Consider the following 24989-nt stretch of genomic DNA (forward strand, 5'->3'; position numbering starts at 1 on the left):
TAAAACACTAGTCTTCTGTTTTATCTAAATTAATCCTCTTCGATTTAACTATTTCTTGCAGAAGTTATATTTTTAAAATAATCCATAAAAGGTTGCCAGATTTGATAGAATTTGACTTCTTTCTTTTTTTAGGGAGAATCTGATTGTCTCCAGTTCCAAATATTTCATTACATTCCTCATTAGATGTACAGTACATACAGTATGTAGGAGCAGCTTTCTGTTTCTAGTTTAATAATATTAACCTTCATGCTACACTCTCAGAAAAAAAGACACACGGTGGTACAAATAATGTTCCTTAAGGAACAGTTTTGTACTTTTGTAAAAATAGTAGCTTCTATGAAATTACCTTTTATGATACTGTTCTGTATTTTTCATTGTACAATTGATATGAAGGTACACAATTGTACACAATTATTACAATATCTATGAAAATAAATATTTCTGGAAAGGCAAAGTGATTTTATGAATAATTTCCATATTAAAACTTGAATCATTAAAAAGCATATGTTTAAAGAAACTCTATAAAAAAAACAACTGGTAAAAAAAAACTATAGGTATTGTAAACTAAACATTAAAGGCATTTTTAATAAACATTTGGTAAGCATTTTCTGATAAATACATTTTCATTATTAATATCCACACCTTTTGGCGTTTGCTTTTGCACAACGCACGTAAGCTAGAAAAAGTCCTGCATATGCAAAGTGTTCATGCAGACATTTTACTATTGTAAAACTAATCAAACATTGTGCATATCTCGGTACAATACTTTTGCATAGTTGAATTAAATTAGAGAAAAAATGTTTATATATATTTTTTTAAGTTATATTGTACATGGGAGAATGTGTTTCTGTAACTTTTTGTGAAAAGTGTTGTGTAATGTTTAGCAAAAAAATAATCTTTTGATTGATGTTAAAGTATTTTTATTCTTTATTGTAAATGGAAAATGTGCATTTACACAAAAAGAAACTTTTCTAAAAAAGTTTATAATGATGTTTATGTTTACTCAAAATAAATTGACGCATTTTGGTTAAAGCAAAATGCCTTTTTAAATTTGTTCTTGAAGGAACACATTTGACACTGTTCAGGTACAAAGTGTCTTGTCACTCAGTGGTACCTTTATGAATCACATTTGTACCTTTGATGAAGGTACAGTATTGTGTCTGCGGTTTTAAAAACAAGGGTACATTTTGGTTTCCCATAGTACAAATCATGTCCCTAAAGGTACAAACTGCAATGGTACAAATTAGTTTTCTTGTCTTAAGGTACAGTTCTGTTCCATAAAAAGGTACTGCCCTGGTGACAAGGGTTTGTACCTTATTTTAGTACAACATTGTAAAAAAATTTGTGAGAGTGTAGTACAGACAAATGAAACTATATTTTGTTCTGTAAATATACAACAAAATAAGCATAATAATCTATAAAATACATAAAATACATTATAGAATATAGCTAAACTACTTAAAAAGGCACATGAATTAAAATAACCAGGGGTCAAGATCAGGTGTCAAATGGCAATGAAAACAAACAAGTTTTAAGAGCTGATTTAAATGAGAACACAGAAGAGGCCTGTCTAATGGTCAGCGGCAACTCATTCCAAAGTCTAAGACCTGTCACAGTGAAAGCACGACCCCTTCTATGCTTACGCGTTGTTTTTGACACAATCAGGAGAAGCTGATCAGCTGACCTGAGAGAACGAGTGAGCTTATACACTCTCGGAAATAAAGGAACAAGAGCTGTCACTGGGGTGGTACCTCTTCAAAAGATACACATTTGTACTTAAAGGGTCCATATTGGTACCTCAAAACAATATATTTGTACCTAAACATTTTGAGAGGTACACTTTTGTACTGTTTAGGTACTAATATGTACCCTTCAATTATTAATAGGGACCCTTTAGGTACCTTTTAAAAAGGTATCACCCCAGTGACAGCTCTCGTATTTTTAACGGTAAAATATTTGCAACCACAGCTGCCATTTTTTACTGTAAATTTTACAGATTTATTTTTTACAGTGTAGCTCTGAAAAATTTCATTGGGACAAGAAAATTTAGACCAAATGATGAAGAATGAAGTCACTCACTTAACAAATTTTAAAAAATCATTTAAAATACAAATATCCTGACTATATAGTCCATTCTCATATATAAAAACAAAATAATAAGCCACTGCAAAATAATAAACACTGTACATTAATTATAAATAGGTGACATTTTGTCTCTCCTCTAGAGAAGTTTTTTAGCTGAAACTGTGGTTTTTGGTGATTCACGTAATCAATGGCTGCCAGCACTTTGTGAGTAAAAATAAATAAATAAAGGAAAACATACAAGCAAAACAAAATTGTGCCTTTCACCCGCAGCTTTTGATGATACATTCAAGTCTTTCAAAGCAAAATGGTTAATCTGTGCAAGAAACTGAATATTATTTACATTTACAACATTACCTACAGCTTCAATCCTGAATCATCTCTAAATCCTTACTGAAACAAAAGAATTGTTACATCTTTGATTTCAAACAGTGAGTAAAAATGACAGCTAATTAATAAAACAAGCTCTGAAACTGTATAGGCGATATGAGATTACTAGAGTCTCTGGTAACACTTTACTATAAGGTAGAATTAAGGCATTTACTAACATGAACAAACAATAAACAATACAATTATTACAGTATTTGTTCATGTTAGTTCATGTTAACTCACAGTGCATTAATTAATGATAACTAGTATGAATTCGGATTTTAGTAAAGCATTAGTAAATGTAATTATGATAAATAAATACTGTTCAAGTATTGTTCATTATTAGTTCGAGATAGTAAACATTAATTAATGAAACATTACTGTAAAGTATGACAGAGTCTCTTTCTTAAAAGATAATATGGTCTATGCAACTTAATAGAAACAACTTAATATATGCAGAACGCATTGTTTCTGTCTTGTGGTTATGTTTGCGCATGTGTGCAATTAGCATCCATTTACAAATGTGGTACACACATGTGGTACATGCGAGTGTCTGCTATCTACATGCTGTGCAGAGGTCACTAAAGGTTATTTAGGACACACATGCTGTGTCCCCCCCTTTGGGCTGGCCTGTGTGGTCACTGACCCCATTCTGTCAGATCACTGTGCTCTTGTGTCTGTATATGCACTTAACGTATGCATGTCAGCGTTAATGCGTGTATGCACATTAAGTGTGGCAGGACGGATCATTACAGCACATAGACACACAAACCTTCACATGCATGCAATTAAATCCGCAAATGGACACAGGTCACAGATAATGTCAGATTCATACGCATATGAGACATACATTGTGTTTATTGATGTCGTCTGACACATTTTTAAAGGGTTAATTGTGCGCATGCAAACACATGGTGTTATGAAAAGGATGTTTCCATTTCGCTGATGTTGTCTAGTCCTCTAATCCAGATCTGCTTTTAATTTGCTGTCAGACATCATTTATGTTCCACAGCTTATCGTTTTGGAAATGATAATTAAAGGGATAGTGAACGCAAAGTTTGAAAATTCTGTCATCATTTACTCAGCCTTTGTCCCAAACCTATAAGATTTTTTTATCTCTTCTGTTGAGCACAAATAAAGATATTTTGAAGAATGTTGATCTGTAACCATTGACTTCCATAGGATTTGTTTTCCCTACTATGGATGACAATGGTTACAGCTTTTAAACATTCTTCAAAATATCTTCTTTTGTATTCAACAGAACAAAAATCTCAAACTGGTAGGGAACACATAAATGTGAGTAGATGATGACAGAATTTTCAGTTTTGGGTGAACTATCTCTTTAAAAAGATCAGTTAGGCATCATACAAGCCATTACTAAGATGAATAATAACATTATAGACTTTTTTGGTGTGTGAGGGCGGGTAAAGAATGTATTACAATCTTATGAAGCATTGAAAATTAATCAGAAAATATTTTTTGCAAAACTATAGACTTATTGGAACTTGGAAGACCTGGAAGATTGATTGATAGATGGATAGATGGATTGATTGATTGATTGATTGATTGATTGATTGATTGATTGATTGATTGATTGATTGATTGATTGATTGATTGATCGGTTTATTCTTTTAAAAATATGAACAGCACTTTATTTTGTATATAGTCACATTTTAAAAGCTGTCTCTTTATGTCTTGATAATTAGCATCCAGCACAAGACCTAAAGTCTATGGATTGAAAACCGCTTCTACTAAACAACTTCATATATTTTATAAATATACACCATGTTTCATGCAAATGACACAGCTGATTTAGACCTATAGTCCAGTCAAACTCCTTCACAACATGACATTTCTGTCTGTTCCTTCACTTTTCTTTCATTCTTTCCTTTCCATTCTTTCAGTGTTTGGTTTCAGAATCTCTGCTTATGGTTGAACTGAACTTGCATCAGCATTTTAATCTGTAAATTGTAGTCCTGTAACTTTTAATGCTGTATGTTTTACATATATTTAAATGTATACATTTAGATTTGAACTTAATCATATCATTGACTGTATCCAGTGGCATTTTTGCATCATTTCTCTCCAGAATAAAGACATATAATAAGAGATCTCTAACGCCCCACTTCGATCTGGTGTTTCTCTCCCGAGGCTCGTTCCAGAATAGAAGTGTCAGACTTCTAACAATTAAATGTGTGACAACTGCATCTTTTCTCAGCTTCTCCTGAGTTTTATCAATTCTTTTTAGTTTCTCTGTTTGTTATGCAGTGAAGGAGAATGGGTCTGCATGGGAAAACACTCAGTCAAGTCGAGAGATACTTTAATTAACAACCCAGATTTGATTCCCTTTAATTCGATGGCTTAATAAAGAATGTCAGTTTGTAATTGAGACTGGTCAGATGCTGCTCAGTCTTGCATGCAAATCAGGTTTTACAAGTTGATATTTCCTATACAATAGTTGTCACTACAGTTTCAATAAGAATATAATAAGTACACTGGAAAGATTTGTTCTGCCTTGAATTTTTTGTTTTATGTCAAACTTAACAAGTCATTTCAACTTGCATCAATTAAACTTAAAACATCAAGTTAAAAAATTAGGTAACACATTAGAATAATGGTCTATAGTTAATGTATTACACTACATTAAGTCTGAATAATCTTTTACCATTATTTTAAAGGGTTACCAACTTAAAAATACAGTTGAAAGCATATTAACTTATTAAACTAAGTTCAAGTAACATACGTTTTTAGTGTTAATCTTTACAAGTAATTTCAGCAAACATTGATTAAACTTAAAAGTTTTATAACTTAAAAAAATTAGTTGAAGCCTTTTTAACTTGTTCAAGTAATGTAAAACCAATGTTGTCATGACTTTTTCATCATATAAATTTTACAGCATGCTTCGTTAAAAAGTGAAAACTTAAACAAATTACTTTGACTTGTTACAATTATATGAATTAAGTTTGACAAACTTAATTTAGAACAGTTTTCAGTAATAAATTAAGTTAGTTATTTTAGGTGTAACAAGTTTTAGTTATTTATTTATGGCAAGTATAAGTATTGTTCGCTATTAATAGTGAGCAATACTTGTACTTGCCACAAAGCATAAAAGTATTATTATTATTATTATTATTATTATTATTATTATTATTAACATGGGAAAGAAATAATTTGTACTGTAATAAAAGTATTTTTACTATTATTAATATATTAAAAATATTATATTGAATTATATTGAATTGTTTTTACTGTACTGTATATACTGTTTCATTCTTGTTTTCTAAATAAATTACTAAAACTTGTTACACCTAAAATAATTTAAGTAATCTATTACCAAAAACTGTCATAAATTAAGTTTGTAAAACTTGATTCATTTAATTGTAACAAGTTTTCACTTTTTATAGTGTACATAAAAATGCTGAAGAATGTCTTCCTTCATATTTTGGTCAGGTTCACCTAGAACAAATATCTAAACAAATTCTTAAATCAATATATATTTACTAGAAAAAAAAATGACATAATTAAGCAAGTCTTGTTTATCATTATTCATTTTTAAAGCTTAAAATTTAAAGGCGTATACACTTAAATTAAGAAATAATGTGTGTAATCAGAATTCATTTATTTATTTATTCATTTTTCATGTGGAAAGATCTGCTTATTCAGTACCAACTCTAACTGTGTAGATGCAAGTCAGTGTAATATTATGGAACAAAGAGAGTTTAAAGGGCACCTATTTTACCCCTTTTCAAGACTTAAGATAAGTCGGTTATGTCTCCAGAATATGCCTATAAAGTTTCAGATCAAAACACCCATCAGATTATTTATTATACCTTTCAGATTATTGGATTTTCCGCTCTGAACACAATGTACCTGTTTTTTTGCCTGTGCCTTTAATGCTAGTGCTTGCCAGCCACCGTTTCCGCATGCCTGTCAGAATGTGCCTCAATCTTCACCTTGGCTGCGTCAGATAAACAGCACAGTGATAGATATGAAGGAAGCAGATCTCGCATAACCTTCGTGAGAAATACTACAGTACGAACTTTACCAATGATTATTTGATGTATTTGTTGTGGAGTTGCAACGATGAGTCACACACAATGTCGTTACAAAGTTCACACAAACATACAGAGACAGTGCACGCATTTAACTTTGCACTGTTTTTGCACGGCAATTGTGACGGGATACACATTAATATTCTCTGCTGCATGGATATTCGTTATGTTAATGTACAAACTAAACCTGATTTAACATCCACAAACATTATTCAAGCGTCATCTTATAATTGTACTGACACGCAGTTGTGGTGATAAAGATGGTAAAATCGTATTTTATTCCTGATCATTTGATGATGACTGATGATCACAGCGTGCTGAACAGATCTTTTAAGCCCGGTTGCTTTGCGCATGTCCTGTCTTGTTGATTTGATTATATGCGTTACTATGGAGACATGTCAATATGTGGCTGTCAATTAAATTGGTGGGCTGGGAACCTGCACTCCTACGTCACGTTGCGGAGGACCTCAAAATGAGAGGGATTTGGATCCTATTTCAACGTCAGGAAAAAAAAAGATGCTTATTGTGTTTCTATCACTCCAATGTGAATGTAAACACACTATACCTACACACAATCCTGTCCAAACAGCTTACAAAAGGTGATTTTCATCATAGATGCCCTTTAACCTCTCATACACAAATAGAAGAAATCATGCATTGCTCAAAAAGCCATTGTTGAACTTTGACCTGCACACAGTGTATCTTTTAACCTCCCTATTCATGTATATTTTTGTTCAAGGCTTTTGGTTAGAGGGCTATATGATTGAATGCTGCTCTGAGATCAGCTGCGAGGGTGAATTTTCTGCCTGAAGAGAGGATTCCTCTGCCAGCGCACAATGCCTGGAAGTCCGCGCTGTTCCAAGCTCTTGCGCTGGTGGATTGACATTAGGAGCACGAGGCTCTGAGCGATGCTTCTGTGGTCAGGCTGCAGTTGTAATCTAATAATCTAATAATCTAAACTCCATTACACGCAGACGTGGAGATCAGACTCTGATGAAAACAGACATCACTGTGTCTCACACTGTATCCGCCCCTCACCCCAACCTCTCTATTGCATTCTCTTTCTTTTATAGTCGTTTGCAGATAGTATTATGTCATTATCTCAGTATACTCAAACATCAAATGAAGACAAGTCAAGTCAACAACCTGGTACTACTATTGCTGAAAATGGAATGTTATGGTGTGTTATTTGCACCATATAGATGTCAAATAAAGGTGTCCCTATAGTATGTTACCCCACAGCTTGTCAAATTTGCATTTATTTGGCATGGTGTTTTTGTGTGTGCCTTTAAATGCAAATGAGCTGCTTCTGCTTTCCAGATGAGGGTGGATTGTTTGTACAGTGTTTTTAGGTTGTTGCTGAAACACTGTGAAAAAATAATATGACAAAAAATCATGTCTACCAATGTTTTTGTTATTTTAGCTTATTTTTATAAGTTAATCAGATTTCAACTATGTTTTTTTAGTTATGCACTGCTTAAATTAATATTTTAGTCAGTTTGATTTGGTATAAATGGAGGTTACTATATAGAAACTTATAGAACTTAAAAAATTAAGACAGCAAGATTTTTTTACAGTGAAGGGATACAGCTCTGGCCAGATGTTAATAAGATAAGTATTTATATTATTCATGAAATTCATTCCATTTTCCTTCACTTTCGTCAATTGGTGAAGTTTGTTCCTAGCCACTGTCTCCACTGGCTTGCTTGGTTTTGGGACTTGTGGAGCTGCGCATTAATGGATTTGCCCTTAAGTGTTTGGACTTTCAGCAGTGAAAATTAAACCACACTGAATTGAACTAAACTGAAATTCAACTCTGAAAACTGGACAGACACAGTTTCAATTTACTAGAACTTCTATGTTAAGCTGCTTTAACACAATCGACATTGTAAAAGCCCTATAGAAATAAACTTGAATTGAATTAAATTAAACGTATCTTGTACCTCTTACAGTAATGTATAAATAGTCAAGTATGTTGTAGAGTGTCCCAAAAAAAATGTATGCTTTATTGATGTGCTCATGCCCGAGCATCTGCAGGTTTTTCCCTTTTAGACTTTATTGTGCTTTTTCATGATGTTTGTCAAAAATTGGCCATATTGGAGTGCAGAAAGTAAACAATGATCTGAAACACTGAACTGGACAAAACTTGCATATTTTGTTGATTACGACTGATGAAAATAATCCATTAGCGTCATGTTTTTGGCTGTACTAATTGGTCGTTTTTTTTTTTTTTTTAAATAAAGTTAGCCTCCGTTACAGAGACTAGGCTTAAGGTTACTCCTAGACTTAATTGCATGTACACTCAAAAAATTATCTTTGCTGCTTATTCAAACTAATTATTTAAAATTTGCTGATTCAACACAATTTTTGGGGGGGACTAAACTAAATTGTTTTATGTTTAATCCACTTAAATGTATAAAAACAATTGTTAACTTAATCTATTTGTGTTGGGACAACATGAAGGAACCGTATGGAACCCAGCATTTTTTGCACTGTATGAGCTGTGAAGTGCAGCGACAAAACAAAAAATATTCCAGTGTCATAGAACAGTTTTAAGACACACACTTATGTGCTTTTCTAATTTATTTTTATTAAATGTACTCAATTACCAAATTTGTGAAGGCCAAGTCCTGGCTTAAGCCTAGCTCTGTTTGTAAAACTGGCCTTTAGAGTACTGTAGACTGACTAAAGTTTACACAATTCAGTTTGCCAAAATATTACACCTTTTCATGCTTGCTAAGCCATTCTCTATATGACTTTACAACTTTACAACTGTTTATTTAGCATGGGTTAGATAGCATAAAATAACAGGAAAAGACTTACCAAAGCAGAGTTACTAGTTTGCCCTTTTTCATGTTTTCTACACAGTAAAAAAGTCTTGCTGCCTAAAATTGTTTTAGTTGGGTCAAATTTACTTTTCTTGTCATCACAACTTGCATAAATCAAACTGACCTTAAATATATTAAACTAGACTTTGAATAACTTTAAAATATGTAGTTGAAACCTGATTAACCTAATAAAATATGTTAAAGCAACATTTTTTACAGTTTAGGTTAGTACAGTAGATGCACCGGGACCCGATTACAGAAATTAAACAGAAAAAAACAAAGTCAGGTTTTCACAATATATGGCCTTTAAAAAATATTGCTTGCCCCAACTCTATTTGAACTCCATTATTTTTTCCATCGCTCATTCCTCATTGTAGATGATGGAGTGATGGGTAGGGGACCCGCGCTCCTCTCGGCCTGGCATTACGTAACTTAATGAACTGCTAAATGGCTATCGAGCTGTAGCTCTCTGTCGCGGCCCCTTCGTCCTCATGGGAGTCTGACGTCTGTGTCATAATTAATAATAACTGCATGACGAGAACTTCAGTGAGTAACCTGGTGAGGTGCGGACACTGACCAAAGGACAGACCGAGTAGAAAAACTGTGCTGTAGTTCACTAATTTGATTATTAATCAGCAAGGGTTTTGAGAATTTTTCAGAGCTGCCGTATTGATCAATTTCAGTCTCCACTGATTTCTGTACATCTGTTTACAAATTGTTTGTCAGTCACAAACTGTTTTGTCATTGCTGGCTTAGAAAGTACATGAGGGATCTAATTATTCTTAGATACGGAATGAATTGGCTAAGAAATCTAATGGATTTGCATTGGACTGGATGTGATGTCTTAGTATAGTCACTGTCAGAGCCATAGTGGAGCTTGGCTGAGGCTAAAACCTGTTTTGTTCATATTTATTACACGGCTCTCTGGAATACTTGATTCTGATTGGTCGATCACGACATTCCAAGTAATGTTATTCCAATACAACAACCACTGAAACTAATACCACTCACCTCAGAACTACAAATCATCTTGACATGAATATATTCATAAACATATGATACATACAGTTGAAGTCAAAATTATTAGCTCCACTTCAATACAGCTTAAAGTGACATTTAAAGGTTAGGGTTATTAGACAAGTTATTGTATAACGATGGTTTGTTCTGTAGACTATCAAAAATATATAGCTTAAAGGGGCTATTAATATTGACCTTAAAATAGTTTAAAAAAATTTAAAACTGCTTTTATTCTAGCCGAAATAAAACAAATAAGACTTTCTCTAGAAGAAAAAATATTATCAGACATACTGTGAAAATGTCATTGCTCTGTTGAACATTATTTGGGCAATATTTAAAAAAGAAAAAAAAATCAAAGGGGGGCTAAAAATTCTGACTTCAACTGTACATACATATGAATATACATACAGAGATACTCATCTGTCACAAAGCTGTTCTTGACTGAGTAATCCATAATATGTACTGCATTTATTCAGTTTTCTTTCTGCAAGTTTTACATTTACTTATTTGATTACAGCTTGGATCAGTGTTGTTGTTTACTTTTGTGGCAGGTAGCTGCGTTATAAGTGGAATAAAATACATCTAGGTGTTTGTTTTAGCAAAAATAAAGACCTTCAATTTTAGCAGATGATATGCCTGTCAGGATTTATTCTCCAAAAACAATTGCCTAGATGTACATTATTCCTTACTTGACAATTATACAGTATTGCATTATTATTATTATTATTATTATTATTATTATTATTATTATTATTATTATTATTATTATTATTATTATTGTCATTGTTGTTGTTGTTGGTGTTGTTTGTTTGATAACTGATATCTAAAATAAACCTAAACTAAACATAATTTTCAAAATATTTAAATATTATAAAGTATTTTAAATATTATAAAATATATTGATAACACATTTAAATCAACATCATAAAATGTGTTATTATTGTATTATATATAATATTTTTAGCTTATTTCATATTAGCTTTTTCATATTTACATTTTTTTAATTTTATTATAAAACATTCATATAAAACATTGAATGATTGATTAATGAAGACGATATCCATCACGATTATTCAATATGATGAATGCTGTTTTCATTTTTATTTGATTAACTGATATACAAAAATAATTATTAAATTATTAAGTATAATTAAGTTTTTGAATATAAATAAATTATGCAAATTATTAAACATATTATGAAAAAGTGTATGGCTCAATTCCATTTTTCATAATTATTTAAGTGACTTCATCTGTACCCAGCAAGTATTTTTTAGTTTCTAAAAGATGTTTAATAGATGTCTAAACATGGCTGTCTTGGCTAAAACGAGGCTAAATTTGGGCTGTCAGTGAAAATCTAATAGACGTCTAAGAATAGGCCTAACTAATCTTCAAATAAACAGAAATGAATGACTACACATATAAAGCCTGTCTAATCTGTCTATTTGATGACTAGATTAGTTTTGGGCTATTCTTAAATGTCTATTAGATTTTCACTGACAGCCCAAGTTTAACCTTGTTTTAGCCAAGCTGTCTACGTTTTGATGTCTATTAGATGTCTATTTAACACAGGGTACAGACCATTCATGCTTCTCTGTTTAGTCAGGCTAGTCCAATTCCAGTCACAATTGAAAATGCATTAGAAATCACTACAAAGCTTAAGAGTGATGAAACCTGTAGTACTTTCTTAAAGTAAAGGTCAGGAATCAGTGCCTAATCACACTGAAGAGACAGAGGGAAGTATGTTGAACTTTAAAGATGCAATCATCTCTATCTGCAGCATATAAAAAGAGTTTTCCTGCTGTTTTGACCATTCCAAAGGAGCTTCGGCTTTACTTTTTCAGACAGACTTCACAAAACTTTTTGTGGAGTGGCTTCTGAAGTGAACAATGAGTACGGCACAGAAAAGCATTTGATATCCATGCATGGATCCGCTCGACTGGAGTTAGAGATTTGTGTTCTCTGAGGGAAGGCAGTCCCTCAGGGGAAAATGCAATCAAACACACACACGGCTCGCCACAGAAAACGCACCACTTCTCATTAATAATGCATCATCCTGCTCAGGAAGAAAGCGCAATCAACATGCATATTCATTTAGCTTTTTAAATATTACTGTCCAGCCCTTTAAGGCTTTGAAGAGCATTTTACAGCAAGGATGAGAGAGAGAAAGAAAGCGAGAGAGAGAGAGAGAGAAAGAGGGAGAAAGAGAGAGAAAAGAGATAAAGAAAGGGTAAAATAACCTAATATGCAAAAGTAATGTTGACTGCCACAAGGGAGAGTGAGACGAAGACAAGGCCGCATTGCCTAGGTTTATCACTTCAAAAGTGGAACTGAGTTTGTGTGTGTGCGCGCATGAGTGTGTGTGTGAGAACTGCTCCTTTGTCACACCTCTCCAAGTACACATTTAAAAATGACTTGAATTGCCTCTGATATAATTTGACGAATAATCAGTGGTGACAGTGATGGGTTGTGTGACTGTGCTGGCTCTCTAATACACACACAAACTTTTTTAGTCAAACAACTACATTTGGCCCCAGATCTGAGCCAGAGCACACACCCTGACACAGTTTACTGCTGCCAACATGCATTTAGCTACTTTAAATACATGCACACACACAAACAGAGGCTTGTATAGAGGCCAATTTTTTTGTGGCCAAAATAGACACAATGTGATCACAAGTTCATTGACAATTCATTGGCTTTTGAACATTAATTTTATTTTAAAAATTGTAAAAGTAAAAACAAAACACTCTATTATTGATTTCTATCGAGTTTTAAAAGTTAGTGAGCACCTTTCAAGGAAAAAAAAAGGTTAGATTTGTGCAAATGGACTTTAGGAGATGGCATTGTAAAAGAGTTTATCCAAAGCTGAAAGAAATTGCCTGTTGCACTTGTCTTTAAGTTAGATATTTTCAAAGTGAATCAGCAGCATTTAAAGTAGAATAAGCTAACAGTGATCTTCTCTAGTATATAATGCTGTTCTTTTACTACATAATCCAAACCACCTCAGCAATACACTGGAACCATTCAGAGCTTGCAAACAACTCCATAATGTTTCTACCTTTGCGAAAACCATCTGAGCCACTATGGAAACTACTAGTAGCTAGCTCTCTGCAACTCTCACATGGTCGCTCACTGAAGCTAAGCAGGACTGTGCCCAGTCTGTACTTGGATGGGAGACCACATGGGAATGCTAGGTTGCTGCCGGAAGCGGTGTTAGTGAGACCAGCAGGGGGCGCTCAACCTGTGGTCTGTGTGGGTCGTAATGCCCCAGTATATTGATGGGGACTCTATACTGCTCAGTGATGTTAAACCGACTCGCTGTGGTCATTAAAATTGCCCGGATGTCCTTCAAAAAAAGAGTAGGGGTTTAACCCCTGCATCCTGGCCTAATTTGCCCACTGGCCTCTGTCCGTCATGGCCACCTAACCATCCTTATATCATAACTGGCTTCAACACTTCATCTCGTCTCCTCTTCACCAATCAGCTGGTGTGTGGTGTGCGGGCTGGTGCAATATGGCTGCCATTGCTACACACTGGTGGTGGATGAAGAGATTCCCCCCAAAATTGTGTAAAGAGGTTTGAGTGTCCAGAATAGCAATTATTAGCAATTAAAAGCAATTATTATTATTATTATTATTATTATTATTATTATTACATAACAACACCAGGAAAACCACTTAGGACACCCTAAAATTCACGTAATGTTGCCTTGGTTGAAACCACTCTAAAATTGCTGTGCAACATCCTAAACATTCCCTGAGCCATTTAGAAACACACTGATTGTGTGTGCCTCCAGCACTTAGTCTGAAGATCCGCTCATGAAGTTTGGGCAGAGGACAAATGGTCATGCCCAACAGAACCTGGTTTCTCTCAAGGTTTTTTTTCCTTCACTTTTGTCAATTGGTGAAGTTTGTTCCTCGCCACTGGCTTGCCTAATTTGGGACTTGTGGAGCTGCGCATCAATGGATTTGCTCTTCAGTGTTTGGACTTTCAGCAGTGAAAATTAAACCACACTGAACTGAACTAAACTGAACTTCAACTCTGAAAAACTGGCCTGACACAGTTTCAATTTACTAAAACTTCTATGTTAAGCTGCTTTGACACAGTCTACATTGTAAAAGCTCAATAAAAATAAAGATGAATTTAATTCAATTGATTACCATTTAGAACAAAACCATAGAAACCACCCAAACTGTACTTTCAACCCCATATAGCATTTTGGAAACCACCTCACAAATGATTAGTGTTGCATGGTGGAAACAACCTGGACCACTCTAGAAACTTCATAACAACACTCTGGAATCACTGGGGTCACCCTAGAAACTGCATAGCAACTTCCTGAAAATCAATGAATCCATTCATTCAACCACATAAAAACACATTGAAAATTATTCAGAACTCTGTAAAAGCTACATACACAGTACATAGTACGTCGCAACACATTTGAAGCCATCCAGACTACTCTAGCAATCACAAAGAAACACTTTAAAAACACTTGTAACTAGCAACACCCGGTAGACCCTAAAACAACTATGTAGTGACACCCTTGAACCCACTCAGACCACCATAGCTACTTTCAAAACCAATAGTAAATAGGGATGTCCCGATCAGGCTTTTTGCCCTTGAGTCTGAGTCATTTGATTTTGAGTATCTACCGAGACCGAAACCCGATCCGATACTTCTAAGACATTAATAAAGAATAAAGAAGAGTGAAGAAACAGATCCAGGATGTTCCTTATTATTAATTTAATTCCCCTTATTTTAACATTCAACAACTCTGTTAACAAACAGAGCACTTCTGTGAAGTATCTTATCAATCAAGTAATAAATAACATTAATTCTTCACTTTTGGACTGCAACAGTAAATATAAAAAACATCTAATATAAAAACAAATAGCACCTCAACTTAAAATACTCGGCAGCATGGGCGTTGCTAGGTTTATTTTAGGGGGGCTGTAGCCCCCTATATTTCTACTCAGCCCCCCTAAAACTTTTGCGATTAGCTCATAAACTGTACAAAAACTGTACTAAAGTATCGCCTCAGTCCCCTTTAAATGTGATATGAAAACGGTGGCAGAATTCAGCTCTTCCTCATCTTTTATTTTTCATTTGATCAGCAAACCACAGCCATGGACAGCGAGAGAACGAGGTGTGTGTTTATCGATAAATTGTTATAATGTCTGTCCTTTGATTTAGATAACCTTGTATCACCTGTATCCCAATGTCACAGAGGAGCAGTCGGGTTTTCTCTGCGTTCACCTCATCAGCACAGCTGTTTCCTCCAGCAAAAAAATGTAACTCTTAACGAACATTTCTCTATTTTTATTTTAAAATGAACTACCACTTTACAGTTTGTGTGTCATTATCTTTATCATACAGTCTTGCACAGAAAGGGTTAAACACAGTGACAGATGCACTTAGAGAATGTACTTGTTTTAACTGTCACTGAGTCACTGACAGAGATAGAAACATTAGGTGTTGTCTAGCATAAAATAAATACTTCTTATTTATTATTATTATCATTCAGATCGTGAAATAAGTGAATTAGCCTGTATATGTATGCCATTTAATTAGAAAAGTGGCAGTTTGTTTAATACATGGAAGCAAAAAAACTAGTATAAAACCCATATTAAACAAACATTTTAAGTGATTACTATTAAATTACTACTTATAAATGTAATATTAGGCTTTATATATATATATACACTACACATATATAGAATCCTGATCGGGGGGTAACATCTGATTCTGATCGAGTCTGAAAACCACGTGATCGCGCCCGATTTCCGATCACGTGATAGGATCTGGACATCCCAAATAGTAACACCATTGAAACCTGCCAGTCCAAAAAACTAAACAAAGTGCATAGCAACACCCTGCCAACCATTCAGATCTCCCTAGTAGCCACATGGCAACACACTGTAAACCACCTAGAAAACTGCAGCACCATGCCAGTTTAAGATGGACAACAGCCACTCACATTTCCTTCTGAAAAAAATGAAAGCCTAGTTCTTTGTTTAATTTCCTCTGTTGTATCTTGTGTAGCTGATCATGAATGGTTTCTTTGTTAGAGCAGGAAATGCTTATTAAGGCACGCCAGCTCAAACAATATGGAACAGAATCAAGCAGGACAGATCAATTGGGATATGGCAGTACGCAGATGTTTGCATTAATTAGCATATTTCTCACTGCTATTTTCCATATTCTTGAACATTAGGGTTTCAGTGAAACGCTGTAATGTACATCTGGGGGGTTACAACACAGATTGAAGCGTGTAACTGACAGCAAGAAAAAGTGTGTGTGTGTGCATGTGAGTGTATTAGCATGTGGTCCCTTGATACAAGCTGCTCAAAGATTTGGAAAGATGGATGGATGTTCGAAAGTTAGTGGTCGATATAAAAATCCAAAATCAAACAAAAAGTGCTCAGAGGTAGCTTAAATAATGTGTCGGTGCGTTTTTGGGTAAGAGATTCATCAGAATAAACAGCAAAAATTAGTCCAAGGCACTCGAAAAGTTTGGAAACACAATTATAAAAACTTTATTGACATGGCTATTCCTTAAAACTGTGCCTACGTATTTCAGCAAACACTTGCCCTCATCAGGGTAAGAGTCATCAGGCGCGTCTGGAGTTTCTTTTGAATATTGTTAGTACCGTTATAACATTAGTGGTCGGTGTAATTTAAAGTCAAATTTTTGAAAAAGTAAAGTTTTTAGAGGTCTCTGCTTGCTCACCTACATTTATTTGCTCAAAATATTAAATGTTAAACAAGTTAGTGTGCTCTAAAACAGTGACAAAATTCCTGTTTAGAGGATATAAAACATTTATAAACATGTAAAGCTTGTAGTTTGTCACTTCAGCCTAAATGGATCAACGGTTTTGGTAACACTTTACATTTACATTTAAGTATGTCTGTCTGCTTAATATCTGTTGATACTGCTCCTTCAACAGACATTTAACTGACTAAAAGAAACTTTGCAAGTACATGTCAACTTACACTAATCCAAACCCAAACCCCAAGCCCAACCTAACAGTCTACTTATAATCTAATGAGAATTAGTTGGCGTGTAGATGCAATGTAACTTATATTCAACAAACGGACCATCAAAATAAAGTGTGACCACGGTTTTATTCATGTCACCTCTTATATTTTAGTCTGGTATCTGACATGCCCCGCCCCCTTCAAGATGCTTCTCATTTGCTTCTCTTTTGATGTGCTTGATCTCAACCACTCTCAATGGCAGAGCAGTAAATAAACAAAACGCTATTGGCTGTTTTTTTAAAAGGGGAGGAGCTACTCTATGTCCCACTCTCTCTTCATTTTTCAGTTAAAATTACGGCAAAAATGTAACAATAAATTCACGTTTAAAAGCATTTTGTGGGACCTTTAAACACATTGTTTCAGTGTCATTCATAATTTTTATTTGTTTATATTTAAATTGAAGCACTAAACTAAAATTTAAATAAATATAAATTATATCTAAAAATGCAAAAATATATAAAATTCAAAATTGCCAAAACAAAATTTTTAAAGAAAACAAATAGCAAAAATAAGCTAATTTATTTAATTAATTATTTAATTACAATTAATTAAAAAAATTTAAGCAGGAAGTAATGATTATAAAGCATGTTTAATGGCAGAGCGGTGAATAACCAAAACACTATTGGCTGTTTTTTTAAAGGGGAGGAGCTACACTATGTCCCACCCTCTCTTCGTATTTCGATTAAGATTACGTCAAACATCAAATAAAAATGCATATTTCCGCCAACTTATCCAGCATATGTTTTACGCAGCGGATGCACTTCCAGCTGCAATCCGTAACTGGGAAACATCCATACACACTCATTCACACACATACACTACGGCCAATTTAGCTTACCCAATTCACCTGTACCACATGTCTTTGGACTGTGGGGGAAACCGGAGCACCCAAAGGAAACCCACGCAAACACATGGAGAACATGCAAACTCCACATAGAAATGCCAACTGACCCCCCAAGGCTCGAACCAGCGACATTCTTGCTGTGAGGCGATCGTGCTACTTACTGCGCCACTGTAAAAATAGTTTAAAATGGTACTTTTTTATTAATCAAACTAACTTATTTTGGTAACACTTTGAATAATGGTCCATTAGTTCTTGTTAGTTAATGTATTACTAACATTAGCTACGCATGTATAGTCTTGTAAAGCATTTATTAATCATATTTCAACATGAACTAATGTGTTATTAAAATTCAAATCTGTGCTTGTTAATGCACCATGAGTTTGTATCAAATTTTAACTTAACATTAACGAAGATTAATAAATACAGTAGTAAAACATTTTTTGCATTGGAAAAAATGTACAAACGGACACGATGAAAACATGACAAAGCCATTTGACTATCTTGTTCATAAAGAATGGTGTCAGGACTTTTCATCTTGATGACACTGACACTTTTGTTGATATCAATACTTGCTTTTGAGGAATGAGCTCTCCATTTTGAACAATTGACACGCTTTTGCAGGTTATCAACCAGGTTTTGCAGTTTGTACTAATTGTTTTGAGAAATGCATTAACTGTTGTGCAAATGTAAATATTGTTGTGACAAACGTAGCAAAGCGACTGAGAATAACTGTAATAACTATGGTATAATTTGATCAGTGTTCATAGATAGATGGACGGGCACTTTATTGATCCCCAAGGGTAGATTTAGTAGACCGTCACACACACACACACACACACATACACACACAGTCTATATGCGGGTGCCCTGCCAGAGCCACAGAGGTTTTATTTTTCCACTTCTCAATGGACTGGAACTAATTTAATGACACATATTCCACTAGAACCACAAGCCGCTTGTGAAAAACTGCCATACACACACATGCAAATGCAAAGCATAACATCATTATCAGCACAGGAAATTAAAGAGACTCCCCAGACTTAATGTCTGTGTATCATCAGATCCCATATAGCAGATAGAGCAATCAGCAGTAAGTATAGCCCAGCCATTTAAAGCGCTGATGAAACAACACAATTCATATGCACTGAGTATCTGTGACTGCATATGTGTGTGTGTGAGTTTGTGTGAAAGAGATCAGTGCGTGTGCGCAGTACAATGCAATTCATTCACTCAGCAGCACAGCCTGACCTAATCTCTACAAAGTGCTTGCGAAGCAATAGTGTGTGTATGTGTGTGAGAAAGAGAGAGAAAGCCTGCTCAGTTAAACCTGATTGATGGTCTTACACACACCAGCAGCTTTCTGACCTTCAAACCACCTCCATTCCTTATCCCCCCTCTCTGCTTTTAAAATGGTACAACCCTGTATAGTGAGCACAGTCAGACTGGCACGTTGTATCAACAGAGGAGGGGTGTTGCTCATGCAGCTCTCTAATTGGACCAAATACTAAAGCCAGAATGAAGGAGAGGGGAAAAAAGATAAAGAGATGCAAACATTGTTGAATATTGCAGAAATCGGATGACAAAAGGAAGATGAGAGGTTTTTTGAAGGCTTTTAAAAGCGCAGTTGAGTTATTCACGCAGTTACTTGTGTTTTGGGAGAAGGGCGATGAATGGAAGAGGGAATAAAGACAGGGATGAGAAAAGACAGGACGGAGGGAGAGATGAAGGCATGTATGATGTCTAACACAGAGACCAGCTGCTCTACTGTCACACTGCATAACCTTCACTGGCTTCCTCTTCTCTATCATGATGTGCTGATGCTGTCACTGTGAACGCATGTTGCAGACCAACTGAGTGTTGTTTGTTGTGGTTATTTACAGATACACTGGAATGTTTAGGTTAAGTTTCATGGATGTACTGGAGCAGGTTTAAGTCATTGGAGACTGTGTGCTTTTAAGGGATAGTTTGGTCAAAAATGACAATTCTGTTATTGTTTGTTCACACTCAAGATTTTGCAAACTGTTCTGTATGACTTTATTTGTGGAAATACATGAAGAAAATATTTAAATATGTATTTCAAATGCAGTCTCACAGGAATTTGTAACTTTTCAATGTAGTAGCCAATTCGTATTAATTTGTACAATCTCAATCATACATTGTAAAAAAAATATGGTAATAAACGGCAGCTGTGGTTGCAAGAATTTACTGTTTAAAATATGGTAGTAACGTAAAAGACATTTGTAAATTTTATGGTGCATTACCTCATTTTGTAAAAAAAATAAATAAATAAATTGTCATACACCAATGTTTTGAAGTACCAACATCTACACAACTTAAAGTTGCAGTAGATGATTGTCTTCAGAAACATTTCTTGTCGTGCTGGTTGAACGTGTCTTCACATTCCAATAATAATGATTGAAATAAATGATCTAAATGTAATTATATGTATTTTTATATGCTGTTTAAGGCATTAGACTAAAAAAAGTTCATCCAATTAAAATTCGTCGGGCCGACATTTCCCATAATTCTGTGAAGTAGTCCAAACTGTCTGTCAGCAAATGTAGATTTGTACATCTGTGCACCTGTTCACGCAGATCGACCATTTGTGAGTGAGCTCGCGCCACATTCACGTACACAGAGAGAATGACATCGGTAAAAACAAATACTGGAATGCCTCCTTTCAAAAACCCTATCGGGACTGCACACTTTCCCAACGGACTGTCGTATTTAAATTCCCAGAAATTATCTAGACGCATTTGCGACTCCCGTAAAATATATATAAATCCGTAAATCTTCTATTGAAGTGGGATAAGTAAAAGCCAGGGAACATGTTGGAAGACCTCTGGTGATGCAGGTGCGCTCACGCTCTCTTTGCCTGACATAACCTCTCATCGAAGGCGAAGGTAAGGTTCAATCATTATGATGTATTCCATACATTTCCCCATAGTGGAAGTTTTTACACATAGCATTGAAGTTCCTTCCGATGGGGAACGCTCAAGTTACTAAGGTAACCCTCGTTCCCAATGCTATTTTCCTTTGGCATAATGATTGCCTCGTAGCTGTTGAGATGAAAGTCTCTTCAGCTAAAAAAGGATGCTCAGCTTTGCACGCGCTCTGTTTATATTGCCAAATTGATTGCAACGAACAAGCTGACGCTGCCAACTCATTGCCATTTCATTGGCCCGTTGACATACTCTTTCAGACTATTGGCTTTCTGAACGAAATCCCCATAGTGGAAGTTTTTCCACATAGCATTTTTGTTCCCCCCCTCGGGGAACGAGGGTTACCTTGGTAACCGGAGCATTTTCTTAAGTGCGCAAGTAATATGGATCAGTTTTTAGTGCTTTTGTTATTGTTATTTATTTATTTACTGTATTTGGCTTGAACAATCTGTTTACTTTGGATGGATGGATTTCCTACTGGATGTTTTCAAAATCTCTATTTTCTTCACAGAAGAAATAGCTGCATACCTTGACATGACATTGGGTTTTGTAAATTACACATTTTTTCTATTGAAATTTTGACAGGTTTAGAAATACTTAAACTAGTCTAGTGTGCATCAATTGAAAGCAAAGCTCTTCTACTGACAGTGCAGCTTTTGCAGGATTTGACTGGCTTTTTTCAACAGAGCATTAAAAAAGCAGCTGGAATTGAGGACATCCTGAAACATCTGTCACATGTACGAAGGTCAAACTATGAGTCTGACACTCACACATCCCGCCTACAGCTTGTCTGTTTGGTACACATCAGTTTTGGAAAGTCACACACTGTAACAGATTAGATTTAAACTCAAGCACACTCATACACACACCTTTCATGCCACTGCACTGAAATATTGGGGGAAACATTCTTAATACTACCTTTTTTGAATATGAACAAGAAAAAGTTTCGGTGGCTCAGTAATTAGCACTGTCACCTCGCAGCAAGAAGGTTGCTGGTTTGGGTAAAAATATACTTGGCGTAGTTCTTTGCGTGTTGAATATCTTGTTATCCTCTTATTACCCAAACATTACACTTTGTTCCTTTGCACTTTATAGAATAGTACACCATAAAGTCAATATACTTACAGTACACAGATCTTTGCGTGTTAAATATCTTATTGTTACCCCCTTATTACCCAAACATTATGGTTTGTTCCTTAATTTATAAGTAACAAGTACACCGTAAATTCAATATACTTACAGGGTACTTTTCATGTTGCATATCTGGTTGTTACCCACTTATTACCCAAGCATTACAGTTTGTTCCCTCATACCTACACATACGTTCTTTATACTTATACTATACTTACACAAAAGTACACAATTGTTTCACTGAACTTACATGGTACTTTGCGGGTTGTAAACTAATGCGTTACCAGTAAATTTATACACTGTAAAATATATGACAAAATTAAATGTTTTTTTTTTTTACTTATTTTAACATTTTTAGTCAGTTTGATTGATGTAAATTGTGCTCACTTGAAAAGTTAATTTGATTCAACTAAATAAAGTCAGCAAAAAATAAATGTTTTTTTTCACAGTGATAGGGCCAAATATTACCCAATTTGAGTTGAATCAACTCAGCATTTTAGAATGTACAACCTTTTCAATCCACAAAAGTTTCTTTACTGTCAAAACGTTTAGTTTTTTTAAGAAATGTATGAACACGTTCTTCACATTATGAAAAAAAAAAGTTTATTTAAAAAACTTTTCAAGAAAAGGTTCTTTTGAGAACAAATAAAGGGGTCTTCTGTGGAATCACTGCGAAAACCCCCTTTTGGTTCCTCCTGACACCTTTATTTTTAAGGGCCCTATCATACACCCGGAGCAATGAGGCGCAAGACGTTGGCGCAATTTGTTGCTATTTTTCGACCAGCACAACACTACTTTTCACATTTTGTGCCACGTTGTTTGAATGTCAAATCCATTTGCGCCACTTTGTGGACTTGAAAATAAAGGAGTAAAGTAAAGAGTAAAAGTAAAGTAAAGAGAAAGTAAAGAGGCCGAATAGAGCTGGCTCGTACTTTATCCTCGCGCTGCAGATGGTTTAACTGTTTTCTTGCTAGTGAAGCATTCAGTTTTTCCACTTACAAAGTCCACCATGTAAAAATCAAATGCACCATGGTGCGACGCAACTGCCTTTTAAAGGGAATGGGAGATGAGTCTCTGATTGGTTTAATGCATGTTATTACACACCCATAACTCATTAAGAGAATAAGCACAACCCTGTAAGACCATGTGCCAGGGCACAGAGCATATTTTTCCATTCTTAAAATAGCAAAAGTGGATTTGGACACATCCCTAATGCTTTTGTGTCATGCACTTTAGACTATGTGCCTAGATAGAGCCCTAACAATCTGTATGTGAAACTTATTTTTCATCCAAAATATAAAATTCTTTCATCACCTTTCTACGATTCCACCAAAAATAGCACCAAAATACGATAATCTTGTTCAAGAAACATCTTTTTATTGACTGATAATCTTTTCCTCTAGCAGTCAAGATATAAATCATTCCAGACGTTTCATTAAATAAATGATTTATTTTTTTCAAGTCAGACATTGATAGTTCTGAGCACACTAAAGGATTTCATATGCCTTTAGGGAGACTTTTATCGTCCTTTTTTGAGGCTTAAAAGTTTCAATTCACCTTATTCTTTTGTGCCTTGCAGTTCTGAAGGACACGAGGGAGAGTAAATAATAATAGCACAGTTTAATTTGTGAGTGAACTAACCCTCGTATTTCATAATTACTGTAATATCAGATGAAAAATACTGCAAAAGAGCAGTGGCCGTGTATGCATTCAGGAGTTAAAGACGAGTATTACCAGAAACATGCATACATACGTCATCCTGCTATGCTTGACATTTCGCTGTCTCTGCTCAGACCACATGTACTATCTGCCTTCTGACATTTAAACCTCTTTTAGATGGAAGGAGAGAGGTTGAAAGGGCAATATTTTCCACTGTTCTGAGTTTTTTCGTATTTTCGGGCTTTCCACTCCATTTCCTAAAAAGCATATCTCGACCTGATCTCTCTCTCTCCCTCTCTCCCTCTCTTCCTCTCTCTCTCTTCACGTCACTGTCGTTCACCGTTGTACTTTTCTCTTTCCCCTTCAATCATACTCCTTTCACACTGGCATCAATGCAATTTTTGATTGACACATTCTGCTATAGCCTTATGATTGATGCATTTTCAGGAAGGAAGCTTCCTGGTGCTAAATTGCAATGGCGACGACATTGAGACTTCGATCCATCCAAAGTGCTTGGAAGTAACTTTTACTGAAATGATCATTGACCAAAGTACAGTGTAGTTTTTTTGTTTTTTTTTGTTAGCTTTGGAAAATGAGTGGAGAGAATGCACTATGGCATTGGTGTATTTTAGATTCCATTTAATTGAATAGATAGATTTACATGTATTTTTATTAAAATGTTATTGATATATTAGTATATAATAGTTTTCATTTAGAAAACTAAATCATTTAGAAGTTTTTTTTTATAAATATATTACATTTTGGACAAACACTAATTGCATATGGCTTGTTTATCAAAACTCGTAAGTGAATTCTCATTTAAACTATCAAACTTTTCACAACTTCTCAATCATTTTTCATTGTGTAAGCCATCACACTCAAAACTGTTTATTCAATTGTCAAACATTTTTATACGCACATGTTTACACCAAAAAAATCTAATATTGACATTGTTTGTGATGTCTGCTAAATTGGTGAATGACCTCTAGTTACAATACAATTTGCATTATATATTTATCATATA

At 34.7% G+C, this 24989-nt stretch overlaps 1 protein-coding gene across 1 annotated transcript in view; it reads right to left on the reverse strand.

Moving 5' to 3' along the window:
• The window catches only part of LOC130221111 (protein shisa-8), a 108711-nt gene that overhangs the window by 13905 nt on the left and 69817 nt on the right, over positions 1-24989 (reverse strand). The gene's annotated exons all lie outside the window — the stretch shown is intronic.

This window comes from Danio aesculapii, chromosome 3, assembly GCF_903798145.1.
Source record: "Danio aesculapii chromosome 3, fDanAes4.1, whole genome shotgun sequence".
Taxonomy (NCBI): Eukaryota; Metazoa; Chordata; class Actinopteri; order Cypriniformes; family Danionidae; genus Danio; species Danio aesculapii.